This window comes from Mustela nigripes, chromosome 1, assembly GCF_022355385.1.
Source record: "Mustela nigripes isolate SB6536 chromosome 1, MUSNIG.SB6536, whole genome shotgun sequence".
In the NCBI taxonomy this organism is placed as follows: domain Eukaryota; kingdom Metazoa; phylum Chordata; class Mammalia; order Carnivora; family Mustelidae; genus Mustela; species Mustela nigripes.
This window is the reverse complement of record NC_081557.1, coordinates 84,966,448-84,980,238: the sequence shown is the minus strand read 5'-3', so window position 1 is coordinate 84,980,238 and position 13,791 is coordinate 84,966,448. Positions and strand designations below refer to the sequence as shown.

Sequence of the window (13,791 nt, the reverse complement as noted above, 5' to 3'; positions counted from 1 at the left end):
CCTCACTTCCCCCATGGATGGAGCACATGCACTGCCATGCAGAGGACTAGTCTGTCCCTATCTGTCCCTAAAGAGGCCTGCACACTGTGCAGGTGCACCGTGGGCAGAAGCCTTCGCTTAGCGGCTGAGCGGGCTTGAGGCTTCCTACTTCTTGCCCCCAACCCCACCCTCCGAAGGGAAGGTCTGGGGCTGCACTCACCAAAACGTCCAGGCAGACGAAGCACTCAGCTCCTCCAGGGCCCTCCTTCCTTCCTTTTCAGTGTGAGCCTTCTAAAGTGCATGGGGAAAGGAAAACAAAGTAGGGCTCCTGGGGCTCTGGAGAGGGGCTGTCGTTGGCGGGCAGTGAGTCCTCTTGGATAGATACCCTCAACCCACTTCCACCGTACCGAGTGGGTTGTTCCATTAAAGCCTCCTTTGACGATATTATGGAAACAAATTCCTTTTTTTTTTTTTTTTTTGGTAGAGATGGGGCAGATCCACTCACTGCTTTCTCACCCCCAACCCCTGTTTCCAGGTACTTTTAAATTTTCAAAACCTTTCATTATGTGGTAAAATATTTGCAGTTCCTAAACACACGGCCCTCATAATGGATCACTGTGGTAAGTTTTTCCTCATGAGCTCTTCATTTCAAGTCTTATCTGCAAGGCTCTGGTATCCAGTAACCAGGACTCTAGGCCTTCAAGACACACTGCTCAGAAAATTCCCTGCTCTAGCTCGAACATAGAGGGCCCAGGGCTCTCTCCAGACCTCGAATCTGGCCTCTAAATACTTATCTTGTCTGCCAAGCTGTCAGGCCAGTATGTAGCCAGGTGCTGCCAACACACGTGGCATAAGGCCTCTGCTTCCTGGGCCATGTAGTGACCCCAAGAGACAGCAGAGGCGACAAGGGCAGAGCTAGTAACATGGCGATAGGACGGCAAGGCCTTGGTTTTCTCTCTTCCCTGCTGAGGATATCCTACCCCTCACAACCACTGAGAGAGGCCCAAGGTTCAAAGCCACAAACCCAAATGCCCTCCTTTGAGGGATTTTTTTTTTTTTTGAGTACACACAGGTCTGGCCGAGCTCTGGTGAGGTGGTCTTCCATTAGCTAACTAGCAAAATGCCCGGACTTTTGCATGACTTGGGTCAGCAAACTGTTCGATTTAGTTTATTAAGAGGGTGACTAGGGGGTGTGTGTCCCTGTGTGCGCATATTTCCTGAAGAGATGAATAAAACTCAGGACTCCGGAATTTCTGTGTCATCTCCAGGGTAGTCTTGTGTCAGCTCCTTTTCCCAAAGCTTCAGTTCCCCAAATCCCTGTATTGCCTTCACCATCCAAGCAGGGAGAAGGAAAACCCACGGGGGATCCTCTGCCCACAGGGTGGGTCATAGGTTCAGGAAAGAAAAAAAAAAAAAAAAATCCATGCTGTCCTTTGCTTGGGGCTTCTGGAACTGCCCTTTACTGGAGATCCATGAATTGGAGGTTGGCATGGAGAGAGGTCAGACCCTAGAGAGAAAATCTCATTTGCACAGTTTGAATCGTAGAGACACCGGAGCGGGAAGGAATTCTGGTGATCAGGTGGACAGGGGAAGAAGCAAAAGCCACTCCTTTCCCAGAAGAGGAAGTTCATTGCATGTTGGTGGGTGGGCTGAGCAGCCGTGGGGGCTGGGTTGGTTCAGGTCCCCAGGATGCAGCCAGTGTGGCTGGCATTTGGATCACCAAAGAAAGGGCCACTAAAGCCATGTTTTTCAAACAGTAATATATAAACAAGTCTCCTGGGCATCTTGTTAAAATGCAGATTCTAAATCAGTAGGTCTAACAGGGACCAAGAGTCTGCATTTTTAACAGGCTCCCCAAGTGATATTGATGCCATGGGTCTGTGGGCCACACTGTGAGCCCCAAAGGACTAATGGATTTATCAGGGTTGTGCTTGCTCTGTAAAAATTTGCTGCCCTGTGGTCCAGTCATAGGGTGACTAACCCACCCCAGTTTGCCTGGGAATTTCCCAGTGTAGTCAGTGTAAGTTGCCTGGACCGTTGACAACCCTGGTTCACGACACTTATTTTGTATCCGTTGTGCCTTGCACATAATAGGGCTGGTAGAGCCAAATACTTTCCAGTGTTGGGACACGGGCTTGCTTCCGAGAGGGCTGGGAGAGCCCTTGTGAAAGGCATGCCTGAACCCCAGGCCTTAGGTGGGCTCTGTCTCTTCCACTGCCTGGCCTGTGGGATCTCCAGTGGTTCATAGATCCATTGAGGGACCGTAAATGCAAAATGGGCTTTGGTGGCCAGCAAGCTGGGGGGGAGGCTTCTTGATGGGGGGCAGGGAGAGGTATTTTTGTTTTTTTTGCATATTTTGTGACTCCTTTGTTTCTGAATCCAGTATTTTAATTCTATATTTTATTACATCCAAGTACACATTCATTTCAAAGCCAGCAGGTGAGACTCTGGTGTGTGGTGGGGGAAGACGGGGGCCCTGTGAACAGAGGCTGGGTGATGCTCCCTTGAGTCCTAAATATTTTGCGTCTCCAAACAGCCCCTACTTTAACATCAGGATCTCATCTCTTCCCTTTTCTCCCATCACATGCCCTACCCCCAACCATGTGCGCAGCAGCCCAACCTCAGCTCCCTGAGAACGCACTACATTAAATGAACATACATTTGTCAGGCACTTAAGATGTACAAGCCATTCAGGAATACGAAACTACAAGTGAAACCTAGCCCCTAACTTCCAGCCTCAAGGAGTTTATCCCCTAATTGGGGAAGTGGTTCGGGGAAAGAAAAGTAACAATACAAGATTTAAATAATAATGAAGATCGCCATGCAGGGGAGGTCACAAGGAGGAGCAGGATTAATTAATTACTAAATGAGTGGCACAGATTCTGTGCGCTGAGGGAATTCTGGGAAGAAAGAGACGGCTGTGCGCTGCGGTGTTCTGGAATGACGGGGGCCTTGGTTGGCGGGGCTGTAGTATTCTGAGGAAGGCGGAGTTCAGTTCAGCTCCACAGATATGTATGGGGCAACTGCTGTGTTCTAGGCACTGTGCTGGACTCTGCAGCCGCAGAGAAAAATAAGACCGAGTTCCCACCCTTGAGTCTAATAGTCTAGAGCAGGAACTGAGAAGGAAGTTCAAGGGCAGGAGGCAGTAGGGCACCATACAGGGAACACAGCTCAGGCTAATGGCTGTTGCAGTGGTTGGAAGAAACTGACTTTTGTGACCTCTAAGGTGGCTTGAATAGAAAATAGTCCAAAATGTGGCCAAATGTTGGGGAGGAGAGTGTTAAGCAAGACATCAGCTTGCACAAAGCCACGCATGCATGGACCCACACGGTGCGTGTTTGCCAAGTGGGCAGTTCAGGATTTCTGGACCGGGAAGCATGGTCCATGGAGTGGCAGGAGATGAGTGGTGGAGCACGGGTGGCCAGGTCAGGGAGAGCCTTCTGTGTCACCTGAGGAGTTTTCATGGAGGGCGCCTGGGTGGCTCAGTGGGTTCAGCATCTGCCTTCAGCTCGGGTCATGATCTCAGGGTCCTGGGATCGAGCCCCCATCGGGCTCCCTGCTCAGCACTCCCTCTCCCTCTCCCACTCCCCCTATTTGTGTCCCCTCTCTCCCTGACTCTCTGTCAAATAAATACATAAAATCTTTTTCATAGAGTCAACGATGAGGCCATGGGAAATAGCAGCCAAGAAGCAGGCGGACGCCCTGCTCTGCCACTCGCCGCCTGTGTGAATTGGGGTGAATCATGTAATCTCTCGATGCCTCAATTTCTTAACCTGTAAAAAGGGCATAAAAATAGTACTTTACTTTTTGCGAGAACTGAGTGAGTTAATCAGCCTAGAGTGCTGAGAGCAGTCTTGGAACAAAGAGGATGCTCAATAAATTGTAGCTATCGTTAGTATTAAAGGATTTTAGGCTGGCTAGTGCCTTGGAGAGATTTGTGTTTTCGAAAGATCACGTTGGCAGGACTGAGAAGGCTGGGTTAATGTGGGTAAGACGGGGGTCGGGGGAGGACCTACTGCGGTCCTCTAGGCGAGCAGCCATCAATGCTGGATGGAAGCAGAGGTGCTGTGAAGGGAGGGGAAGGGCCAGAGTCGAGAACTCTGAAAGGGCAGTACTAAAGGGTGCTTTCCATGGAGACTTCTAGGTTTTTCCCTTATGTACTGGGTGGATGGGGGTTTCAGCAACTATGCCAGGAAAACCAAGAAAGAATAGATCTTCCAGGGAGTGGGTTTATTATTTTTCCTTTTTCCTTTCCTTCTTTCCTTCCTCCCTTCCAACCTTCCTTCCTTCTTTCTTCTTTCTTCCTTCCCTTCCTCCCTTCCTCCCGTCCAACACACTGAGTTTGAATATGTATGGGACCCTTCACTGGAGATGTCTGTCAGGACACTGAATATATGCGCTCGAGGACATGGCTGGAGGTGGAGATTAGCCCATGGATGGTGGTCAAATCCATGTAGTGAATGGGATCACCCAGAGAGAGGGAGCAGAGGAAGAAGAGTGGGCAAAGATGAATCCTGAGGAATACAACATTTAAAAGATGGTGATAGAAAAACCATAGACGAGCTATGGAGAGGAAGGGGAATTAGATGAATCTGGAAAGGGTGGCGTCATCAAACAAGAGAAGTAGAAGGCTTTACAATGGAGAGTGAAACTACAGAGTCAGAGTCAGTGGCAAATCCAGCAAGAGAAGGACTAGAAAGTAGTCACTGAGTCTGTTGGTATGAGAGCCATTGGCACCCAAGGGTGCAGGCAAGAGTGAACATTGGAGAGGACTGAGGGATGCATAGGAGATGAGGAAGTGGTGGGAGCACATGTGTGTGGGGTGTGGCTGTCCATCAATCCGGCTTTGTCATAGGACTCGTGGATGGGTGGGACTTGAACTGCGGGCCAACAACCACCAAGCAAATCCCACCTGAGGCCCGTGGATTGGAAACCACTGGAGAGATTTAATTTAGCCATTCATTTTTCTACTCAGCAACTATTTATTGCATAACTACTATAGGTTTAAAAGTATGCTAAATGACATTCAGGAATGAAAGGGTCTGATAGAAGATGATAAGCATCAAATGACATACTGTGAATTGAATTGGGAAATATATTTCTTTTTGGGGTTGCCAAGAAATACTTCATGGACAGATGCTTTTGAGCTGGGCTTGAAGGAGGAGTAGGATTCTAATGGACAGTTGTGGAAGAGAGGCATTTCAATAGATAGATGGGGTGTGCAAATGCCCTGAGGTAGGTAAGTATGGAGCATAGTCAGGAAACAAGAAATACTCTAGTTTATTAAAACTGTACGGTCAGCACCAAAGTAGATTGTAAGTTAAGTCTGGAAAGAGGTTAGAACCCTGGTGTGAGGGGTTTCTGTGTCAGTCTTAGGGATTTGTACTTTATTCTATGGGCTCCAAAGAGCCATTGCAGTTTGTTGAGGGGTTTTTTTTTTTTTTTGAAGATTTTATTAATTTATTTGAGAGAGAGAGAGAGACTCTGTGTGTGTGTGTGTATGTGCGCGCGCATGCACGTGTGGGTGGGGATGGGGGCAAAGGCAGAGAAGTATAGGAAGAGGGACAAGCAGGCTCAGTGCTGAGCACAAAGCCTGACATGGGTCCTCTCATGACCCCGATACCATGACCTGAGCCGAAATCAAGAGTCAGACGCTTAACTGACTGAGCCACCCAGGTGCCCCTGCAGGTTTTGATATAAGGAATAAAAAGAGAAGACTGCCTTATAAGAGGGTTTTGCTGACACTAATGTGTAACATAGATCAGAGCAGAGAGGAGTACGTTGGGAGACTACTATAATTGGGAATGACAAGTAGTGAAGGAATTAAGATGCGTGTTGGTAAGGGGTAAGGAGGAAGAGAACATGGATTAGGTGGGAGTTGGACCAGTAGGACTGAAACTGCCTACATGGGGATGTGCTGGGTCTGGCTTAAGTCAAAATTGGAGGAGGCAGGGTTGGGTGGTGGTGAGGGAGAAATCACCAGGAACTCCAAGATTTCTTGGTGATTCTACAGATTTGGAATAGAAGTGGTATCATACCGAAAACAGTAAAGAGAAGATGAGTTGGTTTGAAGAAGGGAGAAGGGACAAGCATCCCACTCTGAGTTGAGAAGGGCCGTGCCTGAGAAATGGCCATTGCATGCAGGGCCAGGAGTCCCCTCAGCTGTCACTGGACTTGTGGGCCCGCAGCCAGGTTGCAGGGGATCAGGAGAGAAGAGGAAGTGACAGTTGTGAGCACACACTGCTCTTTCAAAGGTTTGACACTGAAAGGAAAAAGAGAGATGAGAGGAATATCATTCCAGAGGGTTAAGACAATAATTTAAAGGTTTAATAATTCTTCCATTCATATTACAATGTAGGAAATACTTCAAGTCCATTATCTTGCTCCTTGTCACCACAGTTAAGGAAGTCAGCAGGGACTATTACACCCACTTTACAGATGAAGACGCTGAGTCTCTGGAGGGCACAGGGCCAGTAAGTGTCATGGGTGGAGTTTTGCCTTCTGGGGAGGGTTTTCTACTGCACTGTCATGCCTAAGGGTCTGGGGAGAGTTTGTGGGCTTACAGGTCAAGCCAGGCAGCCTGAGCAGAGGGAGAGACAGAAGATACACGAATACGCACTCCCACCTTATGGGCACCGTGGGATGGAGGTTGGAGCCTGGGTGGAAACATCCTAGGGAAGGAGAAGGGGGCTCTGCTTTTAAGGCAGGAGAAAAGGAGGAGGGGGTTACAGATACAGCATGTTGAGGAGAAGAGGAAGGACACTAGGCACAGAGCCAGGACACTGACAACACCCAGACAAAAAGTTCGAAGACATTTATGAAGCAACATGCCCACAGCACAGGAGTAAGCAGGGTGAGGCTAGAGGACGGAGGAGGAGGACAAGGGGGCTCTGGTCTCTAGCTCTGGGCTGCGAGATACAAGGCAGAGGCCCTTGGGTTATGAATGAACCAATGAACAAAGAGTCCCTCTACATAGGCCCTAAAGCTAGAAATCTTGAAGGTGGGGGGGAGTGTGTGCTATGCAACCCCCATACCTTCCCCTTGACCCCCACCCTCATCTCCAGTTGGTCTCCACTGATGTCTTAGGCTGTGATTGCTCTCATTCTAGCCCTGGCCCCAGGAGAAGAATCAGTTGGCCCATCCCCAGAGTCAAGGAGATTCAGGACGGAGGTTGGCCCTCACTGGACATGAAGCAAGATAGTGGAGGTGGGGGCACGGAGGATGAACCCCATATGGGTCTTCCCTCTGGAGGCAGGAGAATGCAGACAAATGGGAGCGGCTCTGCCACAGCCTGACTGGGAAAGAGAAAGACGGCTTCATGTACAGAATGTACAGAAAGAGAACCCACAGAGGTGGCTTTTCTATCCGAATCTGTGCCTTTGATCTGGGAATCTGGGAGGGGCCCTCCCATGGGCGCCATGTTACTTCTTGGTCACTTATTGTCTGTCCTACATTCTGCTCTTCCTGTCCAGCCTCCATGACTGGAATCCTAGGAATCTGCCCTCCTTGCTTTGAGGAGGTCATCTCGTCCTGGTGGTTGCAGTCCCTTAGGGAAGGAGCCCACGCTGTTCTTTTTCTGAGGCCAAAGTGGTTTCTTTTTCTGAGGCCAAAGAGCAAAAGGAAGGCCATGACACCTCACGGGTCTCTGCCTCTCCTTTCGTGCCAATGTGGGCTCCAGCCTGTGTGGGGCAAATCAGGTGCGGGCGCCATGTTGAGGGGCATAGAGCCCTGTGGTACAGACACAGCTGGGCCCTTGTAGCCCTGCTAGTGGAACATGTGGACAACGCGCTTTTTCTGAGGAAATCCCCTGTTCACTGGTCAGAGTGTTCAGGGTCTCTAGCTGTGGCTGCCTCCCACTGAAGGTGACCAACTGTTCCAGGTTGCCTGAGACCAAGGGATCTCCTGGGATATGGGATCTTCTGTGTGGAAGTCTTGAAAGCGTCAGGGCAACGGGGACAAGATGTCACCCCAACTTCTCTTCCCTCTTTACTTCTGGAAACGTGCAGAGCTCATGGATTTTCCTCCAGGACGATGCCCTTAACAAACGTGTAAAAGGCTAAACTCTGCAATGTGATGCCACTGTGCTTCATGGAGGTGGCTTTGGGATCTGCAGGTCCAGGTTGAAATCTCCTCTCTATTACTTCCTAGGTGTGCAAGTTTAGGTGAATTACTTTATATTTCTGAGACTCTGTTTTCTTATCTCTAAAAGGGAGGTAATATTATCATTCTTACAGGATTAAATGTGAGGGTTAAATGAGGTCGTGTTCATCAGTCAGTTGCCTCGCATGTTATAAGGCACGTGTAAGAGAAATCAATAGATGTTAGTTCTCTCTGATTCCTCCCTCACCACTGTTCTGGCATTGGAGTGATACCCATTATACAGATGGGAATGGAAGCTGATGAGCAGGTATAGTTGACTCCAGCTCAAAACGACAGAATCAGAAATCAGCAACAGACCCCTCGCTCTTGACTGCCATCTTCCTATTTTGGAATACACAAGGATTTCTTTATCTGAATGTTTCCTGGATGAGAGGGAAGGAACTGTTTTATTCACTTACTTAACTGTCCAACCATCCAGCCATCCATTCATCCATGCATTCAACAAATATTCACTGAGTACCTAGTATGTGTCAGGTACTTTTCTGGGTGTTGGAGATGCAACTGACAACACATACATTTTTCTGCCCTCACGAAGCTTCCATCCTGGGAGAGGACACACATAACAAACGTCTGTCAAATACAATGCAAAGTAGTAATAATTGCTCTGAAGGGAAAATAAAGCAGTTGAAGATGGTAGAGAGTAGCCAGGATTTGGGCACCATTCTGCAGGGTGGCTGGGCTAGGGAAGGATCCTCTGAGGAGGGGATATTTGAGCTGAGGCCTGAAAAAAAATGTCTCCTGAGTGCCGTGGGCCTCCTTTCCGTCTTCCTGGAGCTCCCAGCTCAGGCCCAGCTGCTGCAGGGTGGAGTCAGGGTGGAGGAAGACAGTCCGTTTTTGGGCTGGGGCTGCAGTGGGAGTGGGACGCAGCTGTTTTTATCAGCTGTCTGTCCACAGTGCTGACCCCTCCGCTGGTCCGAGCTTTGGGTGAGGGACCCACACTGGAAATTCAGTTACTGAGGGTCAGATGGCCATTGAAAATGATATGAGAGGGCTGCCTCGCTCACTTGGGGACCCTACACTGGGGGGCAAGTCCCAGTGCATTTGGTTTCCTGCATGGCTCTATTTCTTTGCATTGCCTTTTCCTTTAAGAAAATAATAATAATAACACCTCTGTTTGGACTGCATGCTAAATGATTTATGAACATTATTCTTCTCTGTTAGTTCTACCTGTAGGAGCTCCAGCCCTCACAATCCTTTTCATGTTGATTAAGTACATTTGAAAGCAAAAGGAGACTGTCTGTCAATTGCTTCACAGTATAGACCAGCGGCTTCCCTGGACTGAGGAGGGATTCCTCATCTTCGCTTTGCAAGAGTTCCTTTGCAGCTGGTTAAGCAGGAGATCAGTCCAGAAACCTGCCATCAGTCTTGTATGTGCCCGAGGAGGCAGAGGGATAGCGTTCTTTCTGGAGCTGGTAATTATGAATTTGAGATCCTGGAATTCTCTGGATCGAATGTCCAGGAGTCAGCTTTCTAGGGCAGGTGTCATTGCACCTGACTCGGCCCTATGCCGGTCAAGAGGACGGGAGGGTGTTTGTAAAGGGCCTGTCAGAGCTTAGTTTCATCAGGGCAACCCACTGAAGAGGGCGGCGAGAGAGGGGAGAGAGAAGGAAGGTCACAGCCCAACCCTCTGTATTCTTGGGCTAATGGAAGGTGCACTTGGAGAACAAACATGACCTGTGGAGCCAGCTCTGAAGCTGGAGGGCCCTTGGTTAGTTCTCTAGTTAGGACAGGACCAGTGCCCTTCCCTAGTTCTTCCCCTATCCCTTGATCATTACTGTGTGATGGACAACTGGGGCACACACTTTGTGGATAGGTGGGTCATTAAGGTTCTGGCTTCGGCACTCACTTGGACTTGGAAAGTAGACTTCTAGAGATGCTGTTTCTACTACAGATCCTGTTTGGTCGTAGCCTAGTCTGGCCTAGGGCAGCCTTCTCCTGATCTTCATGTCTGATGTGGAATAGGACAGCTTCCCCAGAACTCCTGAGCGGCTACAGAAATCCTATGAGATTGTCCTCTCTTCTCTGCCACCCTGCCCCAGAGGTGTCCCTCTGAGCTGTCTCCATGCTTTTGGGTTTTCAAATCCGGACTCCAGTGGTTTATTTAGAATCCCCTATCTTCGAAAAGTTATCATGCTTCATGGCCTCTCTTTGTGTGTAAGCCCCGAGTTTCATCTCCACTGTCACCCCCTCTGCCCTATTCAGGGTGGGATTTCTTTGGACATGCCTGTGCTAGACATGACTAGGTTTGGCCTCATCTTACCTTTCTGTTGGGTGACTTCGGAAAAGTCACCTCATACACCTGACTCACAAGTTCTTCAGTTACTAAATGGGGATAAGACCATTTGAGAAACAAATGAGATGGTAGTTTTGAAAAATGCTTAGTCAGTTGTCTTTATTGTCTCTGCATGACAAAAGTTTACATAGACCCTTAAAAATGTGAACACTAAAAATCCTATTGTCTAGCTACAAACCATCTAGGACAAGGGTGAGGTGGTGTATATAGAGGAAAACCCAGACCATTTGTGTGGAAACCCAAAGAGAAATGCTAATGGTGCCAACTCAATCTCAGGCCCTACGGAGGGGGAGCCAAGCTCCTCATGGGTACTAGACACCCGGCTTTCTCGATCTGTTGTCTGTTCCTCATACAGTCCTTGACATGGCATCATCCGCATTTGGACAGAGGATGGAAACGAGACCCAAAGAGATTATGTTGCCCAAGAGCATAAAGTTAGCAAGTCGTAGGGCTGAGAATCAAATAAACCCGAGTTCTGTCCTGACCCTTAAATCCAGCGAGCCGAACTGAGCCACTACCCCCAACTCGCCCCGCCTCTTGAACCTGTAATTCTCCCATTAGCAGTTTATCCCTCTGAGAGAAGCATTTACTCTTTGGATTCTCTTTTCTGGGTACTCTTTGGGTTCTCCCGCGCTCTCTTCCTCTCTACTGCACACACCAGGGAGAGTTGCCCATGAAGCATAGATTAGTGCCATGAGCTCCTTTCCTCCTGGCTAAGAGAGGAGCCAGAGTAAAATCTCTAAATTGTGGACTTGGGAGGGCAGCTAATCCTGAAAAGGACAAAAAGGAAAGGCTTGTCCAACAAATGTTAGCCCCTTCGGAGCTGTGCCTGGACTGGCCTGGCCTCTGCACGAGCAGAGCCAAGCCCTGGGGATGGCCTGGGAGATCCACGTCCTGCTGTCGGGAGCCCCGGTTAGCAGCCTCGCCATCGCCATCGTGGAACGCTACCTCCGCCTGAGGGACTCAGGGATGTGATGTGGTTAGGCGTCGTCATCCCCTCGCCAATACTCAGAGACACTCGCTCCCAGGGCCCCCTGTCCCTCGCCCTTTGATGTGGAGAGTTCATCCCCGTGAAGCCTCTGTCCACTCCAAGAGCCTCCTCTCTCTCTAGAGTGGCTCAAAGGGCCTTTTGAGCAGGGGAGCGGGGGAGCTGGCGGCCTGTGGGCCTGGGAGGGGAGATAAAGGCGTGAGATCCCTGGAGGGCTCAAAGGGTCAGGGGCTGTGTATCTGGTGACTTCTGAATGCAAGTTCTAACAAAGAGAAATCTGTGGTGGGAGAGCCTCAGCGAAGGAAATAAAATCTCCATGAAAACAAACTTTTGTTGGAAGCTTTCTCCTCTTGTTTTGGCAGCGTTGCTAAGTCCTGGAAGGGGAAGGCCGTGTCTTCCGGAGCAGATTGTCCAAATATCAGCTTGCTACTAGGGACTGTTTTTCTCCCACCAGGAGGCTGGGGCTTGGGAGTGAGTGCAAGAGTAATTGGTTTTCTCATCAAAGCCAGAATGAGTACAAGAAAAGCCAGGGGGCAGCGCAGAGAGTTGTGGACTGTGGGTTAGGCCCTTGGTGGACACAGCACAGTGTGTGATAGGGTTCAGTGATTCGGCTGGACCCTGGATCCCTCTGGGCCTCACTTGTCTCAGCTGTAAAATGGATGTAACTTGCCCAAGGTCTTTCAGCTGGAAAAGCAGGATGTAAACTTCTGTTTTCCAGTGCCTTGTCATTCACAAAAACCAGAGGATGGAGTTGAAAGGATCTTTGAAGGCACCAGAGGACCACAGGAAGGTTGGATAATTATTATAATATACAGTGTGTGTGTGTGTGTGTGTGTTCTTTCTCCGTGGGCCTAGGTAGTCACATACCATGCTTAGTTGTTTGGTTTCTACATCTTGTTTTGCAAAGAAGCAAGGGAATGGTTAAAGAAGGAGCTTTCCAGTCCGTCTCTGCTGCTGCTAACTCGAACTGGTTAGCTAGATTCAGGGACGCTAGGGGCTCACAAGTTTTAGGGAAGGTAGAGAATGAGGGCTTCCCCAGCTGCTGAGATGTTTTTATGTTAAGTACGTATAAGGATACAGTTTTTTCTCACTGGAGTCCACGGAAAGGGGAAGAATGTGTATTGGATCCAGGCCCCATAGATTCTTTTTTTGACTCCCTAAGAGTCTTCTTTTGTCCTGCTTTGGGAGAAAATCCTTTATGGTGGCTGTCATCCGGCAGAGCTCAGAGGACCTTGGAGTGGCAGGTAGCCAGGGGGATTAGGCAGGCACTGGGAGTTGAGCTGTGGTTTTGATTCTGCCTGTTCCTGACAGGCTTCTGTGACCCCACCGTGGGCCCTGTTCCTCTCAACCATAGACAGCACCAGATGGAATGAGAGGGAGGAGGGAGAGAAACTCAGAGCCGTCCTGGCTGAGGGTGAATCCGGATGGGTGCTGAGGGGGGCCTGGGAGCGTTGGCTGGGAGCCAAGGAGCCTTCCTCTCCTGCAGGCCCCCTCCCACTGCTTGCGCAGCCAGAGGCCCAGGCTGCTGCCTTTGATTGCTGGTCTGGGAAGGTGTGTGTGTCTCCCCCGTGCTCTGCACGTCTCTGAAACCCGAGAGACACATAAGTTGAAGTACCTCCCCAGAATTCTCTCTTTGACCAGAGGGGCTGGGATGTGTCCAGATTTGGGAAGGTCCATCCAGGGAAGCCTGACTGAATTGGCAAAGGCAGCTCCTCCCTCCCTTCTCCCCTCTGCTGTCCCTTGGGAGGCCTTGCCAGGTCAGTCATGGGCTAATAACAGCACCAAGAACGCCGATGTCACATGGCTGGTTGGAGCGGCCTGCGACAGTTAATAGGTGAAGTCTCCCACTGCTGACCGCATGCAGAGTTCACGTGGGGCGTGTTTAGGTTTGACACGGCCAGCACGTGTGCAGGTACGGAAGTAGGTGGGAGGCCTGTGTGTGCAAGCTGTCCTCCTCCCCCCTCAGCACACATACATGGGTCCCCATGTACGTGCACACATGCACACACGCAGAGCCATACACAGGTCACACACACGCAGGCGCATGGTCATAGACACACGCACACATGGAGCCATACACATACGTGACACAGTCCCAATCACACGCATGCCCACATAGTCACATGCACTTATGCACACGCAGCGATGCGTACCAGCTCACACACACCTTCCCACATACACAGAAGCATGCTGGGGATATGAGAGAAACCTCTTCTAGGACCTTCTCTCTTCCCTCTCCCATGTCCCCCCCCTTCCCTCACCCGGGACCTCCCTCTTCCCTCTCACCTCCCTGGTCACCTCCTCATTTTATCAGCAGGAACACAAGTCCTGGATGCGTCGGGCCAGCTTCATTCCCTGCAGTCTGAATGTA

At 49.8% G+C, this 13,791-nt stretch overlaps 1 protein-coding gene across 4 annotated transcripts in view; it reads left to right on the top strand.

The window, feature by feature from the left end:
• The window catches only part of PKNOX2 (PBX/knotted 1 homeobox 2), a 251,533-nt gene that overhangs the window by 35,333 nt on the left and 202,409 nt on the right, over positions 1-13,791 (top strand). Inside the window, exon 2 of one of the 4 annotated variants that reach the window (XM_059414390.1) lies at positions 12,139-12,210. The exons of the other annotated variants lie outside the window; for them this stretch is intronic. The gene's annotated coding sequence lies outside the window, so the exon portion shown is untranslated. The remainder of the gene's footprint in view (positions 1-12,138; positions 12,211-13,791) is intronic. 4 annotated transcript variants of the gene reach the window in all.